The sequence below is a fragment of the Oncorhynchus mykiss genome, chromosome 1 (genome assembly GCF_013265735.2).
Source record: "Oncorhynchus mykiss isolate Arlee chromosome 1, USDA_OmykA_1.1, whole genome shotgun sequence".
Classification (NCBI taxonomy): domain Eukaryota; kingdom Metazoa; phylum Chordata; class Actinopteri; order Salmoniformes; family Salmonidae; genus Oncorhynchus; species Oncorhynchus mykiss.
Window position 1 is genome coordinate 19,266,253 of NC_048565.1, and position 22,747 is coordinate 19,288,999.

Genomic DNA, 22,747 nt, shown 5'->3' on the forward strand with positions numbered 1-22,747 from the left:
CAGTCTTGCCAAATTTCCTTATCAGCTTGCATGTGCCTCCCTATATCAAGCTGTTTACTAACTACTACTATACCACAGGTCAATATAGGTTACCAGTCTAACTGTCTATCCTGCCCTCTATCCACCATTCATAGTGACAATAGTGGTACAGTAGGTGGATCGTTTGTCCAGATCTGCAATAGGCTAACTAGCAATCATACCACACATACAATCATTCAAATCTTCTATTTGAATCCACAAGAACATAGAGGAATAGCTGATGTTCATAATGAACATGAAAGAACAGTGAAGACATGAGACACTCAGCTCAGAAAGCTTCCCTATTGATCTCGTTAAGGGACAATGCAATTATCCTACCTAGACTAGCCTACAACACCACAATGCAATGAATAATTACAAGATTGTTTTCATGTGAGTACAAAATTCTACTCTGGGCTGCAGTGAAAATGTCACTTGAATAACGGCGCAAAAGCGGTGTGATTTGAATGTTTCATTCCATTTGGATCAGTTGTTGTGTCTACTCTCGACTGTTTGTAAGGTCTAGAAAGCAGGGGTTGGAACCGATTCAGGAAACAGAACCAAAAAACGGAAAATAACAAAACACTTTGAGGAACAGAATCAGAGCCAGGAACGAAAGTGATCTATACTGTTGCAGAACAGAACCGTTATTTTAAAAGCATGGGAAATGGTTAATAACGTAATTTTATGTTCTGGGAATTTTTTTCAGGCCCACAAAAACGCAACAAGGCGCCTATGCAAAGCCCTCACTCTGTCACTCAGAAATGTATTAAACTCTCTGCCTGCCAGCTGAAAATATTTGCCTGTGTGTGTGTGTGTGTGTGTGTGTGTGTGTGTGTGTGTGTGTGTGTGTGTGTGTGTGTGTGTGTGTGTGTGTGTGTGTGTGTGTGTGTGTGTGTGTGTGTGTGTGTGATTACGCACCTCAGATTAATGAGTCGGACAGGAGGGATATAATACAGACACCTGACCACTCCCAGATCCCCGTCATTTGCTGGAGAAGGAAACAACAACAAAAAAGATAAGAGTGCTTTCTGAGGATCAAGCGATGAGTGGCTAATCTGCCTTTGACTTCCGTCCTGCTAGCTAACATTCAATCACTGGAAAATAAATAGGATGAACTGAAAGCACGTATATCCTGCCAACGGGACATAAAAACTGTAATATCTTATGTTTCACCGAGTCGTGGCTGAACGACGACATTAAGAGCATAGAGCTGGCAGGTTATACACTCTATCGGCAGGATAGAACAGCAGCCTCTGGTAAGACACGGGGCGGGGGCCTATGCATATATGTAAACAACAGCTGGTGCACGATATCTAAGGAAGTCTCAAGGTTTTGCTTGACTGAGGTAGAGTATCTCATGATAACCTGTAGACCACACTATCTACCTAGAGAGTTTTCATCTGTATTTTTCGTAGCTGTCTACATACCACCACAGACCGATGCTGGTACTAAAACCGCACTCAATGAGCAGTATATCGCCATAAGCAAACAGGAAAACACTCATCCAGAGGCAGCACTCCTAGAACTTTAATGCAGGGAAACAAAACAGTTTTACCTCATTTCTATCAGCATGTTAAATGTGCAACCAGAGCGAAATAAAATTCTAGACCACCTTTACTCCACACACAATGAGACACGTACAAAGCTCTCCCTCGGCCTCCATTTGGCAAATTTTACCATAATTCTATCCCCCTGATTCCTGATTACAAGCTAAAATTAAAGCAGGAAGCACAAGTGACTCGGTCAATAAAAAAATGTTCAAATGAAGCAGATGCTAAACTATAGGACCGTTTTGATAGCACAGACTGGAATATGTCCCGGGATTCTTCCGATGGCACTGAGGAGTACACCACATCAGTCACTGGCTTTATCAATAAGTGCATCGAGGACGTTGCCTACAGTGGATGTAGTCCCACAGTGACCGTACGTACAGTGGGGCAAAAAAGTATTTAGTCAGCCACCAATTGTGCAAGTTCTCCCACTTAAAAAGATGAGAGAGGCCAGTAATTTTCATCGTAGGTACACTTCAACTATGACAGACAAAATTAGAAAAAAAATCCAGAAAATCACATTGTAGGATTTTTAATGAATTTATTTGCAAATTATGGTGGAAAATAAGTATTTGGTCAATAACAAAAGTTTATCTCAATACTTTGTTATATACCCATTGTTGGCAATGACAGAGGTCAAACGTTTTCTGTAAGTCTTCACAAGGTTTTCACACACTGTTGCTGGTATTTTGGCCCATTCCTCCATGCAGATCTCCTCTAGAGCAGTGCTGTTTTGGGGCTGTTGCTGAGCAACACAGACTTTCAACTCCCTCCAAAGATTTTCTATGGGGTTGAGATCTGGAGACTGGCTAGGCCACTCCAGGACCTTGAAATGCTTCTTACGAAGCCACTCCTTCGTTGCCTGGGCGGTGTGTTTGGGATCATTGTCATGCTGAAAGACCCAGCCACGTTTCAGCTTCAATGCCCTTGCTGATGGAAGGAGGTTTTCACTCAAAATCTCACGATACATGGTCCCATTCATTCTTTCCTTTACACGGATCAGTCGTACTGGTCCCTTTGCAGAAAAACAGTGTTTTGGGGGTGAAAACAGTGATGTTTCCACCCCCATGCTTCACAGTAGGTATGGTGTTCTTTGGATGTAACTCAGCATTCTGTGTCCTCCAAACACGACGAGTTGAGTTTTTACCAAAAAGTTATATTTTGGTTTCATCTGACCATATGACATTCTCCCAATCTTCTTCTGGATCATCCAAATGCTCTCTAGCAAACTTCAGACGGGCCTGGACATGTACTGGCTTAAGCAGGGGGACACGTCTGGCACTGCAGGATTTGAGTCCCTGGCGGCGTAGTGTGTTACTGATGGTAGGCTTTGTTACTTTGGTCCCAGCTCTCTGCATGTCATTCACTAGGTCCCCCCGTGTGGTTCTGTGATTTTTGCTCACTGTTCTTGTGATCATTTTGACCCCACGGGTGAGATCTTGCGTGGAGCCCCAGATCGAGGGAGATTATCAGTGGTCTTGTATGTCTTCCATTTCCTAATAATTGCTCCCACAGTTGATTTCTTCAAACCAAGCTGCTTACCTATTGCAGATTCAGTCTTCCCAGCCTGGTGCAGGTCTACAATTTTGTTTCTGGTGTCCTTTGACAGCTCTTTGGTCTTGGCCATAGCGGAGTTTGGAGTGTGACTGTTTGAGGTTGTGGACAGGTGTCTTTTATACTGATAACAGGTTCAAACAGGTGCCATTAATACAGGTAACGAGTGGAGGACAGAGGAGCCTCTTGAAGAAGAAGTTACAGGTCTGTGAGAGCCAGAAATCTTGCTTGTTTGTAGATGACCAAATACTTATTTTCCGCCATAATTTGCAAATAAATTCATTAAAAAATCCTACAAAGTGATTTTCTGGATTTCATTTCCTCATTCTGTCTGTCATAGTTGAAGTGTATCTATGATGAAAATTACAGGCCTCTCTCATCTTTTTAAGTGGGAGAACTTGCACAATCGGTGGCTGACTAAATACTTTTTTGCCCCACTGTAGCTCCATTCTCGTGTATTTTATTTTATTCCATTTGTGTTGCTATTTCATAAAAATTACATATATATATATGTTATTATCGTTTAGAAACTCTGCATCTTTGGGAAGGGCTTGTAAGCAAGCATTTCATGGTAAAGTTTACACCAGTTGTATATTTGGCGCATGTGACAAATACGATTTGATTTGATTTGATATCTTCCTCACTCCTCTCCCTCTTTCCGTGTGGAAGAAGACGCAAGTTAATTACAACCGGAGGGCATGATCCTTCTGTCCTCAGCAGTATGGATTTATCTGTTGTACTCACACCATATCAGGTAGGAAGCAAGCGGAACACAGCAGAGACACATTATACGGAGTACAGGGGAGATAGGCAGAAGGTGGAGGCAGAGTAAAATATCCACTTTAAAGGGGCCATTCAGAGGCAGAACATTCCTAAAAAGGATATATACATGGAACTACTGTTGCAGTTCCCACATTCAACTAATTTGTCTGCCTCCTCATTTTCTCTCCTGCCCTGCGGCCATACTGTATCTCCGTGTTCCTGCCAAACAGTTCACCTGGCACAGGTCCAAGTGCAAGGCTGAATAAAGACCTGGGAGCTAGTGCAATGTGGTGCAAGTGAGAGCTGGTTAAGCAAAGAAGGGGTTTCTCTCTCACAGCCCTGAGGCGCCATCAGCTTGTGGACAGGAACATGGAACTGACTGCAAAGACATTCAAACCCAGCGAAAACAGAACGTCTCAGAATGCAGGTGGACCTGCTGCAAATGGGACACAATAAACCTACAGTACATCTGAGGTCCAAAATCATCAGTCTCTCTCTCGCTCTCGCCTCTCTTCTTCTCTCTCATCCCTTTATTCGATTTGTGATTTTTGAATGTTATTGTGCCAAAATTATGTTTACAGTATATGTATCGTCCCTTGCTATGTTTAGTCAGTTCTCAAGGAAGATTTTGTTTCATAAAACATAAAACAAAGTTTCACAAACGACAATGATAAGATAAAGCTACTTGGCTATTAAAAAGCATAGTCTGTCATGTTCGATACATCTTCTTTGTCGCTGTAGGACCATTTTCAGCCACCTGGTCTAAACAATAGTAATTCGTCATTCCCTATAGAAGGAAGTCATAGATTAACTAATGCACCTTTTGTGAACCACGCTGTAATGTTGACCCAAGGAAATACAGTACTTCTGGATTATATATTACTGACTGGTTGTCAAGCAAATTTTTACTGTGGGATCAAGTGTTTACAGTCAGAACAGGAACTGAATTCCAGCATTCCACAATATTCAATCTTAAATGCAAATACTTCTACCCTTTAGCTTCTTTGTCTCCTTGTAGCTTCCTCAGTGAAGTAGGCTAGTTGTTAGATGTTTGTTTGATGTTTGTTTGTTTCCCCTCACAAAAACATGCATGCACCTCCTGCGGTGGTCCTTACTAGAGGTTATTGATTTTGCGTTTAGCGCCACTCTTTGCATAGTGACTCACAATAAGGCATTGACTAATGAATCAAGGGTTGTAAACCAACACAGTGTCACTTCACAGCTCAGCGCTCAACTTAAATCGTAGATACAATTGCCAGAGGCCATTTAAACTAAATCCATCCCTAATCCTTGACTTTTATTACGTTATACATTTACATCTGAGGCATTTAGTAGACGCTCTTATCCAGAGCGCATTACAGACGCAATGAGGGTTAAGTGCCTTGCTCAAGGGCACATTGGCAGAATTTTCATCTGGGCTTGAGAATTTGAACCAGCAACTTTTCAGTTACTTGCTCAAACCTCTTAACTGCTAGAGTGCCTGCTGTCAAATGGTCATCTAGCACTTCAGGGGCTGTTCACCCTGTGTATATAATGTGTTCGTGATGATGAGAGCCTCCAACTGTGTGTGTGTGTGTGTGCGTGTGTGTGTGTGTGTGTGTGTGTGTGTGTGTGTGTGTGTGTGTGTGTGTGTGTGTGTGTGTGTGTGTGTGTGTGTGTGTGTGTGTGTGTGTGTGTGTGTGTGTGTGTGTGTTAGAGAGTTTCAAAATATGTGTCAGAGGAGGAAGCTCAGTAGGTCTATGTGACTACTGAAACGGCCTCCCTCCTTCTGTGTCCTTACAGTGAAAGTTCTCCGTCATTCTTCATGGACATTTCCCATTAAGAGCTCTGGTGGTTCAGTGAAAGTCAAGACACTTAGTCATATCCTTTAACAATAACTTTATATATAGAAGCACTTATAAATGAAAAGGACTTAACAAGAAAAACTTCCAAAAGGACTAATTAGAGGCAGAAAGGAGATGAAGTGCTCCACAAAAAAGCCAGAGATTCATTTATTTTAGCTCACTTTAATCCAATGTTCAGTATAAGTATACAGGTGACTGACGCTTCGACGTCAAGCTGATGTCTTCCTCAGAGTGGGCACTCAGACATGTTTATTACAAATAAATCTGAGTGCCTTCACTCATTCTATATCGTTACATTTCGCATTTATCAGATAGCCCAGTTTCTGGAAAGTGCAGTGTTTCTCACATAGAACTGTTCCAATTTATAGAGATAGGCAATGGCACCACCAGGATGACCCCACCAGGAAGTGAGTGAGTGACTGCTGGGGGTCACTTTTGGTCACCACTGATTTTTAGCCTGACTGTGTGTCATGGTCAAGCTCAGCCAATGGTGTAGGTGGTGACCTGCAGTTCGAAGGTGGGATGTTTTGCATAATTCAAGCTACACCATTTTCTTTCCACAGTGATCAGCCCACTTGTACTATTCATTCATGTACAGCACCAGTCAAAAGTTTGGACACACCTACTCATTCAGGGTTTTCTTTATTTTTTCAATTTTCTACATTGTAGAATAATAGTGAAGACATCAAAACTATGAAATAACACATCTGGAATCATGTAGCAAACAAAAAAGTGTTAAACAAATCAAAATATATTTGATATTTGAGATTCTTCAAAGTAGCCAACCTTTGTCTTGATGACAGCTTTGCACACTCTTGGCATTCTCTCAACCAGCTTCATTCACCTGGAATGTATTTCGTTTAACAGGTGTGCCTTGTTAAAAGTTCATTTGTGGCATTTATTTTCTTCTTAATGCGTTTGAGCCAATCAGTTGTGTTCTGACAAGGTAGGGGTGGTATACAGAAGATAGTCCTATTTGGTAAAAGACCAGGTCCATATTATGGCAAGAACAGCTCAAATAAGCAAAGAGAAACGACAGTCCATCATTACTTTAAGACATGAAGGTCAGTCAATGCAAAAAGTTCAAGAACTTCGAAAGTTTCTTCAAGTGCAGTTGCAAACACCATCAAGCGCTATGATGAAACTGGCTCTAATGAGGACCGCCACAGGAAAGGAAGACCCAGAGTTACCTCTGCTGCAAAGGATAAGTTCATTAGAGTTAACGGCGCCTCAGATTGCAGCCCAAATTAATGCTTCACAGAGTTCAAGTAACAGACAGATCTCAACATCAACTGTTCAGAGGAGACTGTGTGAATCAGGCCTCCAGGGTCGAATTGCTGCAAAGAAACCACTACTAAACGACCACTACCAATAATAAGATGGCTTGGGCCAAGAAACACGAGCAATTGACATTAAATCGGTGGAAATCTGTCCTTTGTTCTGATGAGTCCAATTTTTAGATTTTTGGTTACAACCGTCGTGTCTTTGTGAGACGCAGAGTAGGTGAACGGATGATCTCTGCATGTGTAGTTCCCACAGTGAAGAATGGAGGAGGAGGTGTGATTGTGTGGGGGTGCTTTGCTGGTGACACTGTGATTTATTTAGAATTCAAGGCACTTAATCAGCATGGCTACCACAGCATTTTGCAGCGATACACCATCCCATCTGATGCGCTTAGTGGGGCTTTCATTTGTTTTCAGCAGGACAATGACCCAAAACACACCTCCTGGCTGTGTAAGGGCTATTTGACTAAGGAGAGTGATGGAGTGCTGCATCAGATGACCTGGCCTCCACAATCAGATGACCTGAACCCAATTGATATGGTTTGGGATGAGTTGGACCGCAGAGTGAAGGAAAAGCAGCCAACAAGTGCTCAGCATATGTGAAAACTCCTTCAAGACTGTTGGAAAAACATTCCTCATGAAGCATGTTGACAGAATGCCAAGAGTGTGCAAAGCTGTCAACAAGAATCTAAAATCTAAAATATATTTTGATTTGTTTAACACTTTTTGGGTTACTACATGATGTGTTATTTCTTAGTTTTGATGTCTTCACTATTATTCTACAATGTAGAAAATAGGAAAAATAAAGAAAAACCCTTGATTGAATAGGTGTGTCCAAACTTTTGACTGGTACTGTACATTCAGAAGTCCACTGATAAGCACATGGCTTGGTCACAGATTCCACATTGTGTGCAGAACACCAGTTTGGATCATTGTTTTACATCAGCAACTAAATAAAAGCATCTGGTGTCCAACAAAAGAAGGGGAAACGTAAAAAAAATATTGATCTGTATAATTATCTTCATTGTTAACTGTAATAGGTGTGTAAGATGTGTATAACATCAGTGACACACCTATAGACAGAGGTAGTGTATGAGAGTGGGAGGGCCAAGCTTTCATGGATACGTTGGCCTATGCATGTCAGGTCATCCTCTGTTGCAACGTGTGACTGAAGTTCACCTAGGAGGAGAAGTGTTGTGAAATGGAACGCCAAAGCCATTTTTATGACTTGTAATTACTTTGAACTATTTCACCATTCATTGTATAGACAAATAGATTGCATTGCATGTTTTCTGGCTTGACTTTTGTGCTTAGACTTAGTGTGACCTTTTTATGAGATTTAATAGCTTTGAACTACTTCACCTTTCATTGTATGGAACTGTTCTGTAATGAATAGGGTAATAGAGTGCTCTGCACATTTTCGTCTGGCTAAACATCAAAATACACGACTTTGTGCTTTTTTTCAGTTTAGTGCAGAATTTCCATAGGGGTCACGACTCCAAGTGGGGTTGCCCTGATATGAAAATGTGGTTGTGAGAGAAACTCAGAAAAAATGAATTGAATAGTGAATGGTTCATAGAACCGGGGTTTCATCAGTAACCTCCGGTAGCCGCTAGATGCTGTTGTATTAGACAGAACGGTTTCTGTTTTCTTCCTACAAATGTGGCTCTCTTTTGAACTGTTTAAGCTACACAATATTTTCACTGAAAGATAAGCCTCTCAGGAACACGTATGTGTTTTCTGTTTCCCTCTACAACGCCCACAAGCAACACAGGACTCCTGCGAACAGAGTGGACAAGACCAGGCACTAAGTCAGACTGGGGGAAATAGAACATCATCAATGACAATGTTATTTTTTACACAGAAGAGGATACAAAATGATTGCCGCATGATGTTCCGAGCTTCCCAATACCTTTCTGATGCATTTCTGTCACTTCAAACCATACTTCCTTAAGATTGAAATACTGTCAAAGTACTGTCAGACTGATTTGTAATAGACTGTCATAGCCCCAATTAAAAAATGTAACATTGGTCGTTGATTACATACCTTTTTTTACATGGTGGGGTCGCATAAATGTTTTCATATCAAAATGGGGTCACTGGCCAAAAACTTTTGAGAACTCCTAGTTTAGAAACACATGCAGAAGAGTGACGTAGAGATGTCACTCACTGTGTTCAACATTCTTGGATTTCTTCATAAAGAACTATATTTTTCTGTGTGCTATGCTATTTGTAGATGTCATTATGTGGGATATGTAGTCTATTTTTACTCCCCCATTCTTTTTTACCAAAAAACTTTTTCCCCCTCCTCTCAGTGCTTATGAACTTTCATCTCTTGCACACACAACCCTACCCTCTGATTTGAAGAAAATGATCTGTAAATTGCATGCTGGTTTGTGCCTAATCATAACAACTCAAAGTAAAATGGTTACAATGAGAGCCGCTCTTCTTTCCCCCCCTGAGTCAAATGAGAAGCACATGTGTCTATGGAGTTTATTTTGACTTCCCTTAAAGCCGTTACGGCACTAAACCACCATGGCTATTATGGAGAGTGGTCTCGGTGGAGAGGGGACCAAATTATGGAGGCAGGCAGCACATATGTCACACTGGTGGTTAGCCTGCAGGCTCAGAGGGAAACAGATGGAGGGGGGGAGTGATATGGGGAATACTTGAACTACTGAACAGCATTGAAAGTAGCCAAAGTCACTTTTGAGTGTAGATTTGCATATACTGTATTTGATTGGGTGTATTTTTGTGGTGCGTGCACGTGTGTCAGCACAAAATCCCTGATTATGGGTGTTTGAGAAAATGGCTGTGTTTAAGGCTGACATTTCTGCTTAGTTGCCATGTCTCAACGTTTTACCTCAAGCTTAAATGAAAATTCCCCTCAGAGCCATTGCTGACATTACCAATATAAAGTCACAGATCAACTTGCATTACACTTCTATCGGGAAGAAAAGGTAATTCATGGTAACTATTGACTGAAGTCCCCTCTGAACACTGTCAGGACAGCTCCAGTCCTGAGTGTGCTTGGGGTGAGACAATGACAATGCGGACTCTGATTTCAAACACATGTCTTGCCTTTACAAACCCCTAAACCCCTAAACCTAACCAATATATCATTTTTAGGGGGCTGACGCTGGCTTGCATGATCTTTCCAAGCACTGGTGTTTGCAATCTAGAACCCAGTAAGGGGTTTTAACATGATCAGTAATTCACAAAAGAGGTACAGATGTAGGATCACTCTTTTGCTGCTGAGAATTTTCCTGAAACATGTTGTTTATTCAAGGTTTTAAAAGACTTCTAAAGTTTGCAATATCCACTTTAAAATTTCACTTTAAAACTTGATTTGCCCTAAGGAAAGATGTATCAACCCCTACAGAAAAATTTAATTAATTATAATGTGAATATAATCATTCACATTTCCTGTTGCTACATAATTAGTTTCCTGCTGTAGCAAACTGGCTAAAATTAATATCCTACTTCTACAGTGCCTTCAGAAAGTATTCAGAACCCTTGACTTTTTCCACATTTTTGTACTTTACAGCCTTATTCTAAAATTGATTAAATCGTTTATTGTAAATTACAAAGCAAATAGCTTTTTAGAAATGTTTGCTAATTTCTAGAATAAAAAAAAACTGAAATATTACATTTACGTAAGTATTCAGACTGTTCATCAGACCGTGCTTCGTTCATCTTTGCCTTGATCCTGACTAGTCTCCCAGTCCCTGCCGATGGAAAACATCCCCACAGTATGATGCTGCCACCACCATTCTTCACCGTAGGGATGGTTCCAGGTTTCCTCCAGATGTGACGCTTGGCATTCAGGCCAAAGAGTCCAATCTTGGTTTCATCAGACCAGAGAATCTTGTTTCTCATGGTCTGAGAGTCTTAAGGTGCCTTTTGGCAAACTCCAAGCGGGATGTCATGTGCATTTTACTGAGGAGTGGCTTCCGTCTGGTCACGACCATAAAGGCCTGATTGGTGTAGTGCTGCAGAGATGGTTGTCTTTCTGAAAGGTTCTACCATCTCCACAGAGGAACTCTAGAGCTCTGTCAGAGTGACCATCGGGTTCTTGGTCACCTCCCTGACCAAGGCCCTTCTCCCCCGATTGCTCAGTTTGGCCAGGCGGCCAGCTCTAGGAAGAGTCTTGGTAGTTCCAAACTTCTTCCATTTAAGAATGATGGAGGCCACTGTGTTCTTGGGGACTTTCAATGCTGCAGAATTTTTTTTGTACCGTTCCCCAGATCTGTGCCTCGACACAATGCTGTATCGGAGCTCTACGGACAATTCCTTCCACCTCGTGGCTTGGTTTTTGCTCTGACATGCACTGTAAACTGTGGGACCTTATATAGATAGATGTGGGCCTTTCCATGTCCAATCAACTGAATTTACCACAGGTGGACTCCAATCAAGTTGCAGAAAAATCTCAAGGATGATCAGTGGAAACAGGATGCACTTGAGCTCAATTTTGAATCTCATAGCAAAGGGTCTGAATACTTATGAAAATAAGGTATTTCTGTTTTTTTTTATAAATTTGCAAAAACGTCTAAAAACTTGTTTTTGCTTTGTCATTATAGGGTATTGTGTGGAGATTAGTGAGGTATTTAAAAATATATATATATATTATAGAATAAGAAAAAACAAAATGTGGAAAAAGTCAAGGGGTCTGAATACTTTCCAAAGGCACTGTAGATATAAAATAATCGAACTGATTCATGTTCCTTTCACTGCTACCATGAACATACTTGTAACAAATTAAACTAAATGTTTGTTTTTTTGTCATTGCAAATGGATTTGGAATATTCATCCAAGTCCTGTCCCAAAATGTTTTTTGCTATAGTTAAAAGTAAACTCTAGAGTCACTACAACTTTGTTGGACATGTGATTGCCAACGCAACATTTGTGTAAGTTTGTATTGACTTTCTATTTCATATCTAAATTAATTATAGTAGTTGAATCAGTCACAGACGTTTAAAGCTTATGTATATTAGTTAATTGTTATGGGCAACTGTCACATTGTGGTATTTGTTTTGGCTCCCAATACAAATTAATGATCATCCTGTGCCTGTATAAAAAAGTCCATAGTGAGTGCCAAAACAATCAGCTAACAATGACAGAGATAGAACTGTATGTCCTTGTACTGTTATTCTTTATTTGTTAAATGCATCAATGCTATTTACTTGGTACATACAGAACTTTTACTGCCTTCAAAACACTGTGTGAAACTGTGAGAAAGTTTGACATACTGACACTAATATGGAGAGGCACATAGCTTGCATGTCAAGTTCAAAGAGGGAATTCGTGCCATCAGATGTTATGGCACCACTAGAACTTGGACGCCGTTCAAGGTGGATCTCAGCCAAACCTACTCTATGTGTGTGTGTATTCGGTTTTACTATCCTTGTGGGGACCAGAAGTCCTCTCAAGGATAGTAAAACAAGGATATTTCGGCAGTCCCCACAAGGAAAAAGCTATTTCAGGCTTAGGCATTAGGTTTAGAGTTACAATTAGAGTCAGGGGGAAAATGAGGGTTAGGTTTAGGGTTAGGTTTAGGGATTTGGGGTTGAGGTTGAGGTTAGGGTTAGGAAAAATTGGATTTTGAATGGGAATCAATTGTTTGGTCCCCACAAGGATAGTAAAATTGATGTGTGTGTGTGAGTGTGTATCTGTGTAAGCAGTATAGCCTTGATCAGGGACAAGTGAGTTCACAAGACAGAGAACTTCTAGAACTCTGAGCGGATGACTCATTCCCTATTATTCCCATTACCATGGCAGCGGGCAAACCAGTGTGTTTATCTTGTACATCGTGTAATCACCTGAGCGTCAGTGTATCTGGGAGAGACGTATTACTCAAGCGTCAGATTTTCCAAAATAGTGTGATCGCAGCACAAAACATCCTCCGCAGACATGTCAAAGCATTGTATGTCCGCCTTGGGCCATCACATAACAAACAGCAATAGGGAAATCCGGAACTACACACTGTACACATTTCAAAGTGCAGGTTGACATTTATTGTCATGAATCTTGCCCTGAAGGCAGAACTGAGCGATTTCCGCTAGATTGGCAAGTTGCAAAGTCAAAAGTGGCTATATTGTAAAACTTAATGAAAACACTTTTTGGTCTTAATTTAAGATTATTGTTAGGCATTAAGGGTAGCAGTGTGGGTTAAGGTTAGGGTTAAAATCTGATTTTATGACTTTGTGGCTGTGCCCACTAGTGACCAATCTGCAGAGCTGCCTCCAGAACAAGATTCATGACAAAAAAACGTTAACCTGCAATCAAAGGACCCTAGCCGGCTCAGTGTCTGCTTTATAGTAGATAGAATTCGGAGTAATATCCAAGTTGTCAGTACCCGTTGAGTCCATTGGAATGCTTAAAGAATATTACAAATCTCTCCTGATGGATTATATCTATCATTGTACACTTTTGCTCTCATCATGCACACGTGATGAAGTCATAAACCAGGGGGTCTGAAGAGACATCCTTTACTAGGGGGATATTTGATACTCCTGATATTTCCAGGTATACTTTTGATTATATACTCTGTGATTCTTCAGAGACATATCTACACTACACTGTAATCAAAGAAACAAAGAGTGAAGCTATTTCACTCAAGTACATTTGAGTCTTCCCACTCCTTTCTCAGTAAAGCAAATGCCCCCCAGCCCCCACTTTAGTCTGTGTTTAACCTCAATGTCCTCCCTCCCTCCCTCCCTCCCTCCCTCCCTCCCTCCCTCCCTCCCTCCCTCCTTCCTTCCTTCCTTCCTTCCTTCCTTCCTTCCTTCCTTCCTTCCTTCCTTCCTTCCTTCCTTCCTTCCTTCCTTCCTTCCCTCCCTCCCTCCCTCCCTCCATCCATCCATCCCTCTCTCCCTCCTTCCTTCCCTCCCTCCCTCCCTCCCTCCCTCCCTCCCTCCCTCCCTCCCTCCCTCCCTCCCTCCCTCCCTCCCTCCCTCTCTCTCTCTCTCTCTCCCTCCCTCCCTCCCTCCCTCCCTCCCTCCCTCCCTCCCTCCTTCCTTCCTTCCTTCCTTCCTTCCTTCCTTCCTTCCTTCCTTCCTTCCTTCCTTCCTTCCTTCCTTCCCTCCCTCCCTCCCTCCCTCCCTCCCTCCCTCCCTCCCTCCCTCCCTCCCTCCCTCCTTCCTTCCTTCCTTCCTTCCTTCCTTCCTTCCTTCCTTCCTTCCCTCCCTCCCTCCCTCCCTCCCTCCCTCCCTCCCTCCCTCTCTCTCTCTCTCTCTCTCTCTCCCTCCCTCCCTCCCTCCCTCCCTCCCTCCCCAATCTCTCAGGTATCATGCCTATGTGTGTGATAGTGATTTCCTGTCAGACAGTCAGACGCAGCCAGTGTGGGGGCGATACAATTCTCCAGGTAGACTTTGGTGCACCCTCTCTACCTACCCCCCTTGTCCTTCTACCTTCCCCTAATCCTCATCCTTCTGTACCTTTCCCCCATCCTTCCCCCTACTCCTCCCCTTTCCATACCTTCCCCCCTTCCCTCTACCCCTTCCGTACCTTCCCCCTCCCTTTCCTTCCCCACGTCCCTTCTTCCCCCTCCCATTCCCCCTTCTTCTACCTCATACCTCCTCCCCCCTTCCCCTTCCATCCTTCAAACTACCCCCCCCTCCCCCTCCCACTTCCGCTCCCCCTTGCCCTACTACACCCTCAATGTGACGAAATATTGTCTGCTGACGACGTCACGCACCCAGCTCATTCACTCACACGCAAGGGCTTCCCTGCAAGAATGAGGGTTGCTAGGCGATGGAGCGCCAGACCATAACAAACACTGGGCTTCTGTGGCGTGTAGCATACCTGTCACTGTGGGAGCTTAGGTCGGATCGCTCGCAATCCGATACTGGCTTACCTGCCTGCTCCTAATTGGCTCATATTAAAGCCCAGCACTTTGGAATGCCAACAGACTTTTTTACAACTCAAGTGCACTCATCCTGGACCCATTACAATGGCATCTATTTTATGATATGTGCTGTTGTCAGGTTGTTGTGGGGTTATATAAATGTAAATATCACTGTATAATTGAGTAAGGTAAATACGTGTTTGAAGAGAACACTTAGCAAGTTCCATTACAGTAACAATCATTCTGTAATCCGAAGCATTGTGAAATGATTGGAAACGTTTTTAAAATTTATTCAATGTGAGACTTTTGACCAACTTGATTTTCTCTCAGTTTTAACAGGACACAATCCAGAGGAAGGAATATAAGCCACCTGTTCCTGGAAATGGTTGGAAATCTGTAGAAGGGATTCAGCCTGTGTGTGTGTGTGTGTGTGCGTGCTGTGTGTGAGTGCGACATGCACGTGTGCGTACTGTTGAGTAGGTTACTTTGTAAATGTAATCTGTTACAGTTACTAGTTAGCTGTCCAAAATTGTTAACAGTAGATAAACTTTTGGATTACCCAAATTCAGTAATGTAATCTGATTACTTTGATTACGTACTGTTACTTTTGGATTACTTTCCCTTAAGAGGCATTAGAAGAAGACAAAAAGGATCCATCAAATGCATTTGGTGTGTCATCATAGAGGTCTCTGACTTGTGGTCAGACTCGCTCAGGTGGACACAAACTTGTGTCTTTTTTCAATTATTAATTGAATGTCATTAAGGTGTCATAATGTATTTTTTCCCCAGTAAACATATTTTATGAATTTAAAAGTAATCCAAGAAGTAATCATCTAGTTTTTCAAAAGCATGTGTAATCTGACTACAATATTTTTGCTGGTAACGAAACCGATTACCGTTTTTTGTAATCAGAATACATGTAATTGATTACATGTAATCAGTTACTCCCCAACCCTGCGTGTGCATGTGTGTGTGGGCTCAACCTGTTCTTTGTCGCTCTGTCATACACTTAGGGACTGATAGCGTATGTGTGTGTGATTGAGTACACCTATGCACATGTACATGTCTGTGTGTTTCCAAGTCATAAAACCAATATGACCATCATCTAATTGTTGCTTTATCTCCTGAGCCTGTCCAGTAGATGGTTATTTTCAGAAAGTCACGTGTTATTTCACCAACAATATGCTGTAGGTCATATCCCCCCATAATCCAACAGACTTTGTATTGATTGGGCTAAAGCTGCAGTAATTTCCTCATTAGCACATGAGTTAGGTAGCAGGGCTTAGCACCAGTTTGCACTGCAGTGATTGATTGGTCCTAAATGAAATGTCCTCTTGAGTCTATTGGACAGCTGAGGAGAGATTAATTGTTAATGACTGAACAAGCAGAAAGGACCATTGTCCTATTTCACATGCCAGTGACAGGAGAAGTATGATGGAATCATAATATGAGAACAATTGTAAGTAAACATACCATAGGCCAAGTCCTAGAGGGGACTGGTTAGCCTATGTGTGAGCATTTAATGCTGTGTTGTAATCAAGAGCTCTTGCTTAAAAAGTTTCTCTATCTCTTGTAATACACTTTCTGTGGAAGTGGAAAGTGCATTACCTAAAGTTTTCAGAGGACCAGGTGGATATGTTGTTTTTAACCACATCACACGTTGTAACCAGCTGATGAAACAGGTCATGTGTAGTTTATGCAGCATTTATGGTGTTGTTCATTTATAGTGTTGTCACAACCTTTCACTGAAACTATAGATCTCATCTAAGGAATGCTCCCTGTTTCAAGTGGTTGCTCTCAATTTTAGAGCGAAACCACAAACATTCTGTTTGTCACTGAATGCATTTTGTGTATTCCAACAAAGAGCCTTGTACATTTGTGAGAATTCAGGACTCGGTCATAGCAATCCATAAAGAATTGACTCAATTAACTAAACAGTTTATATGTGAATATGTATGTATTTTTTCGTTGCTTTGTGACAGGAGATCTGAGAAAGGGAGAGGTGTGATGGAGTGAGTGGATGACAGCACCCCCAATCTCTCCTTCAGCAGTACTGCAGCTCTACTAAGGTAAATCTGTACTGAACAAAAATATAAACACAACATGCAACAATTTCAAAGATTTTGCTGAGTTACAGTTCATGTAAATAAATCAGTCAATTTAAATAATAAATTAGGCCCAAATCTATGGATTCCCCTGGGATCTTGTATTTCAGCTCATGAAACATGGGACCACCACTTTACATTTTGTATTATTATTATTACTATTTTTTACGTTTATTTAACCAGGTAGGCAAGTTGAGAACAAGTTCTCATTTACAACTGCGACCTGGCCAAGATAAAGCAAAGCAGTTCGACACATACAACAACACAGAGTTACACATGGAATAAAACAAACATAGAGTCAATAATACAGTAGAAACAAGTCTATACACGATGTGAGCAAATGAGGTGAGATAAAGGAGGTAAAGGCAAAAAAAAAGGCCATGGTGGCAAAGTAAATACAATATAGCAAGTAAAACACTGGAATGGTAGATTTGCAGTGGAAGAATGTGCAAAGTAGAAATAAAAATAATGGGGTGCAAAGGAGCAAAATAAATAAATAAATAAAATAAATACAGTAGGGAAAGAGGTAGTAGTTTAGGCTAAATTATAAGTTGGCTATGTACAGGTGCAGTAATCTGTGAGCTGCTCTGACAGCTGGTGCTTAAAGCTAGTGAGGGAGATAAGTGTTTCCAGTTTCAGAGATTTTTGTAGTTCGTTCCAGTCATTGGCATCAGAGAACTGGAAGGGGAGGCGGCCAAAGAAATAATTGGTTTTGGGGGTGACCAGAGAGATATACCTGCTGGAGCGCGTGCTACAGGTGGGTGATGCTATGGTGACCAGCGAGATGAGATAAGGGGGGACTTTACCTAGCAGGGTCTTTAGATGACATGGAGCCAGTGGGTTTGGCGACAAGTATGAAGCGAGGGCCAGCCAACGAGAGCGTACAGGTCGCAATGGTGGGTAGTGTATGGGGCTTTGGTGACAAAACAGATGGCACTGTGATAGACTGTATCCAATTTATTGAGTAGGGTATTGGAGGCTATTTTGTAAATGACATCGCCGAAGTCGAGGATTGGTAGGATGGTCAGTTTTACAAGGGTATGTTTGGCAGCATGAGTGAAGGATGCTTTGTTGCGAAATAGGAAGCCAATTCTAGATTTAACTTTGGATTGGAGATGTTTGATGTGGGTCTGGAAGGAGAGTTTACAGTCTAATCAGACACCTAAGTATTTGTAGTTGTCCACGTATTCTAAGTGAGAGCCGTCCAGAGTAGTGATGTTGGACAGGCGGGCAGGTGCAGGCAGCGATCGGTTGAAGAGCATGCATTTAGTTTTACTTGTATTTAAGAGCAATTGGAGGCCACGGAAGGAGAGTTGTATGGCATTGAAGCTTGCCTGGAGGGTTGTTAACACAGTGTCCAAAGAAGGGCCAGAAGTATACAGAATGGTGTTGTCTGCATAGAGGTGGATCAGAGACTCACCAGCAGCAAGAGCGACATCATTGATGTATACAGAGAAGAGAGTCGGTCCAAGAATTGAACCCTGTGGCACCCCCATAGAGACTACCAGAGGTCCGGACAACAGACCCTCCGATTTGACACACTGAACTCTATCAGAGAAGTAGTTGGTGAACCAGGCTAGGCAATAATTTGAGAAACCAAGGCTGTCGAGTCTGCCAATGAGGATGTGGTGATTGACAGAGTCAAAAGCCTTGGCCAGATCTATGAATACGGCTGCACAGTAATGTTTCTTATCGATGGCGGGTAAGATATCATTTAGGACCTTGAGCGTGGCTGAGGTGCACCCATGACCAGCTCTGAAACCAGATTGCATAGCAGAGAGGGTATGGTGAGATTCAAAATGGTTGGTAATCTGTTTGTTGACTTGGCTTTCGAAGACCTTAGAAAGGCAGGTCTGTAGCAGTTTGGGTCAAGAGTGTCCCCCCTTTTGAAGAGGGGGATGACCGCAGCTGCTTTCCAATCTTTGGGACTCTCAGACGACACGAAAGAGAGGTTGAACAGGCTAGTAATAGGGGTGGCAACAATTTCGGCAGATAATTTTAGAAAGAAAGGGTCCAGATTGTCTAGCCCGGCTGATTTGTAGGGGTCCAGATTTTGCAGCTCTTTCAGAACATCAGCTGACTGGATTTGGGAGAAGGAGAAATGGGGAAGGCTTGGGCGAGTAGCTGTGGGGGATGCAGTGCTGTTGACCGGGGTAGGGGTAGCCAGGTGGAAAGCTTGGCCAGCCGTAGAAAAATGCTTATTGAAATTCTCAATTATAGTGGATTTATCAGTGGTGACAGTGTTTCCTATCTTCAGTGCAGTGGGCAGCTGGGAGGAGGTGTTCTTATTCTCCATGGACTTTACAGTGTCCCAGAACTTTTTTGAGTTGGTGTTGCAGGAAGCAAATTTCTGCTTGAAAAAGCTAGCCTTGGCTTTTCTAACTGCCTGTGTATAATGGTTTCTAGCTTCCCTGAAAAGCTGCATATCACGGGGGCTGTTCGATGCTAATGCAGAACGTCATAGGATGTTTTTGTGTTGGTTAAGGGCAGTCAGGTCTGGGGAGAACCAAGGGCTATATCTGTTCCTGGTTCTACATTTCTTGAATGGGGCATGCTTATTTAAGATGGTTAGGAAGGCATTTAAAAAAAATAACCAGGCATCCTCTACTGACGGGATGAGATCAATATCCTTCCAGGATACCCCAGCCTGGTCGATTAGAAAGGCCTGCTCGCTGAAGTGTTTCAGGGAGCGTTTGACAGTGATGAGTGGAGGTCGTTTGACCGCTGACCCATTACGGATGCAGGCAATGAGGCAGTGATCGCTGAGATCTTGGTTGAAGACAGCAGAGGTGTATTTAGAGGGCAAGTTGGTTAGGATGATATCTATGAGGGTGCCCGTGTTTACGGCTTTGGGGAGGTACCTGGTAGGTTAATTGATAATTTGTGTGAGATTGAGGGCATCAAGCTTAGATTGTGGGATGGCTGGGGTGTTAAGCATGTTTCAGTTTAGGTCGCCTAGCAACACATGCTCTGAAGATAGATGGGGGGCAATCAGTTCACATATGGTGTCCAGAGCACAGCTGGGGGCAGAGGGTGGTCTATAGCAGGCGGCAACGGTGAGAGACTTGTTTTTAGAGAGGTGGATTTTTAAAAGTAGAAGTTAAAATTGTTTGGTTACAGACCTGGATAGTAGGACAGAACTCTTGCAGGTTATCTTTGCAGTAGATTGCAACACCGCCCCCTTTGGCAGTTCTATCTTGTCTGAAAATGTTGTAGTTAGGGATGAAAATGTCAGAATTTTTGGTGGTCTTCCTAAGCCAGGATTCAGACACAGCTAGAACATCCGGGTTGGCAGAGTGTGCTAAAGCAGTGAATAAAACAAACTGAGGGAGGAGGATTCTAATGTTAACATGCATGAAACCAAGGCTATTACAGTTACAGAAGTCATCAAAAGAGAGCGCCTGGGGAATAGGAGTGGAGTTAGGCACTGCAGGGCCTGGATTCACCTCTACATCACCAGAGGAAAAGAGGAGGAGTAGGATAAGGGTACGGCTAAAAGCCGTCTAGAACAGAGAGTAAAAGGAGGTTTCTGGGGGCGATGAAATAGCTTCAAAGTATAATGTACAGACAAAGGTATGGTAGGATGTAAACCTAGGTAAACCTAGGTATTGAGTGATGATGAGAGAGATATTGTCTCTAGAAACATCATTGAAACCAGGAGATGTCATCGCATGTGTGGGTGGTGGAACTAATAGGTTGGATAAGGTATAGTGAGCAGGACTAGAGGCTCTACAGTGAAATAAGACAATAAACACTAACCAGAACAGCAATGGACAAGGCATATTGACATTAAGGAGAGACATGCTTAGTTGAGTGATCAAAAGGGTCCAGTGAGTAGTGAGGTTGGTTGGGGTCACGGCGATTCAGACAGCTAGCCGGGCCATCGGTAGCAAGCTAGCATAGGATGGAGGTCTGTTTTTAGCCACCTCGTGTGTTTCCGTCGGTAGGATTAGTGGGGTTCCGTGTGGTAGAGGGGATCAATCCAATTCGCAAAAAAAATTGTTATAGTTATAGAGGCCCAAGAAAAAATAAAAAAATTGTCAGATTGCTGTCTTATCGACTGCTATCTGAATAGATCCAACGATTAGCGGACCACAGATGGGCGTTCAGGTAACTTCGCGACAGAGGAGCCAGCTAGATAACTCCCTCGGGCAGATAACGTCGGTAGTCCAGTTGTGAAGGCCCGATGGGGCTTCACGTTGGCAGTAAAACGGGTCCGGATAGGTGATTGTAGCCCAGGAGTGGCTGATGGAACTCTTCAGCTGGCTAGCTCCGGAATAATTGATGTTTGCTCCGGGATCGACGTAAGCCGATAGTCACAAGGATAGCAGCTAGCTAGGCGCGAGATCCAGGTATAAATGTCCAGAGCTTGCGGTTGAAATCCGGGGACATGGAGAGAAAAATAGGTCCGGTATGTTCCGGTCCGAGCTGCGCCGTACAAAACTGGCGATAGATTTTCGAGCTAAAGGAAAGCTGATGACCACAAACCGTGGTTAGCTGAATCCTAACAATTAGCCAGTAAAGAAGCTAAATAGCTTCTGGTTAGCTTCTGGTTAGCTTCAGGTTAGCTTCTGGTTAGCTTCTGGCTAGCTTCTGGTTAGCTTCTGGCTAGCTTCTATGGAGGATTACAGATTTGAGGTAAATAATACTTTTTTATATATATAAATTGGTGAGGCGGGTTGCAGGAGAGTGTTTTGAAGTTGAGTTTATGGAAAATAAAAAACATATATAAAAAGGTATGCGAAGAAAGTTGTAAATATACAGTGCCTTGCGAAAGTATTCAGCCCCCTTGAACTTTGCGACCTTTTGCCACATTTCAGGCTTCAAACATAAAGATATAAAACTGTATTTTTTTGTGAAGAATCAACAACAAGTGGGACACAATCATGAAGTGAAACGACATTTATTGGATATTTCAAACTTTTTTAACAAATCAAAAACTGAAAAATTGGGCGTGCAAAATTATTCAGCCCCCTTAAGTTAATACTTTGTAGCGCCACCTTTTGCTGCGATTACAGCTGTAAGTCGCTTGGGGTATGTCTCTATCAGTTTTGCACATCGAGAGACTGAAATTTTTTCCCATTCCTCCTTGCAAAACAGCTTGAGCTCAGTGAGGTTGGATGGAGAGCATTTGTGAACAGCAGTTTTCAGTTCTTTCCACAGATTCTCGATTGGATTCAGGTCTGGACTTTGACTTGGCCATTCTAACACCTGGATATGTTTATTTTTGAACCATTCCATTGTAGATTTTGCTTTATGTTTTGGATCATTGTCTTGTTGGAAGACAAATCTCCGTCCCAGTCTCAGGTCTTTTGCAGACTACATCAGGTTTTCTTCCAGAATGGTCCTGTATTTGACTCCATCCATCTTCCCATCAATTTTAATCATCTTCCCTGTCCCTGCTGAAGAAAAGCAGGCCCAAACCATGATGCTGCCACCACCATGTTTGACAGTGGGGATGGTGTGAGCTGTGTTGCTTTTACGCCAAACATAACGTTTTGCATTGTTGCCAAAAAGTTCAAATTTGGTTTCATCTGACCAGAGCACCTTCTTCCACATGTTTGGTGTGTCTCCCAGGTGGCTTGTGGCAAACTTTAAACTACACTTTTTATGGATATCTTTAAGAAATGGCTTTCTTCTTGCCACTCTTCCATAAGGGCCAGATTTGTGCAATATACGACTGATTGTTGTCCTATGGACAGAGTCTCCCACCTCAGCTGTAGATCTCTGCAGTTCATCCAGAGTGATCATGGGCCTCTTGGCTGCATCTCTGATCAGTCTT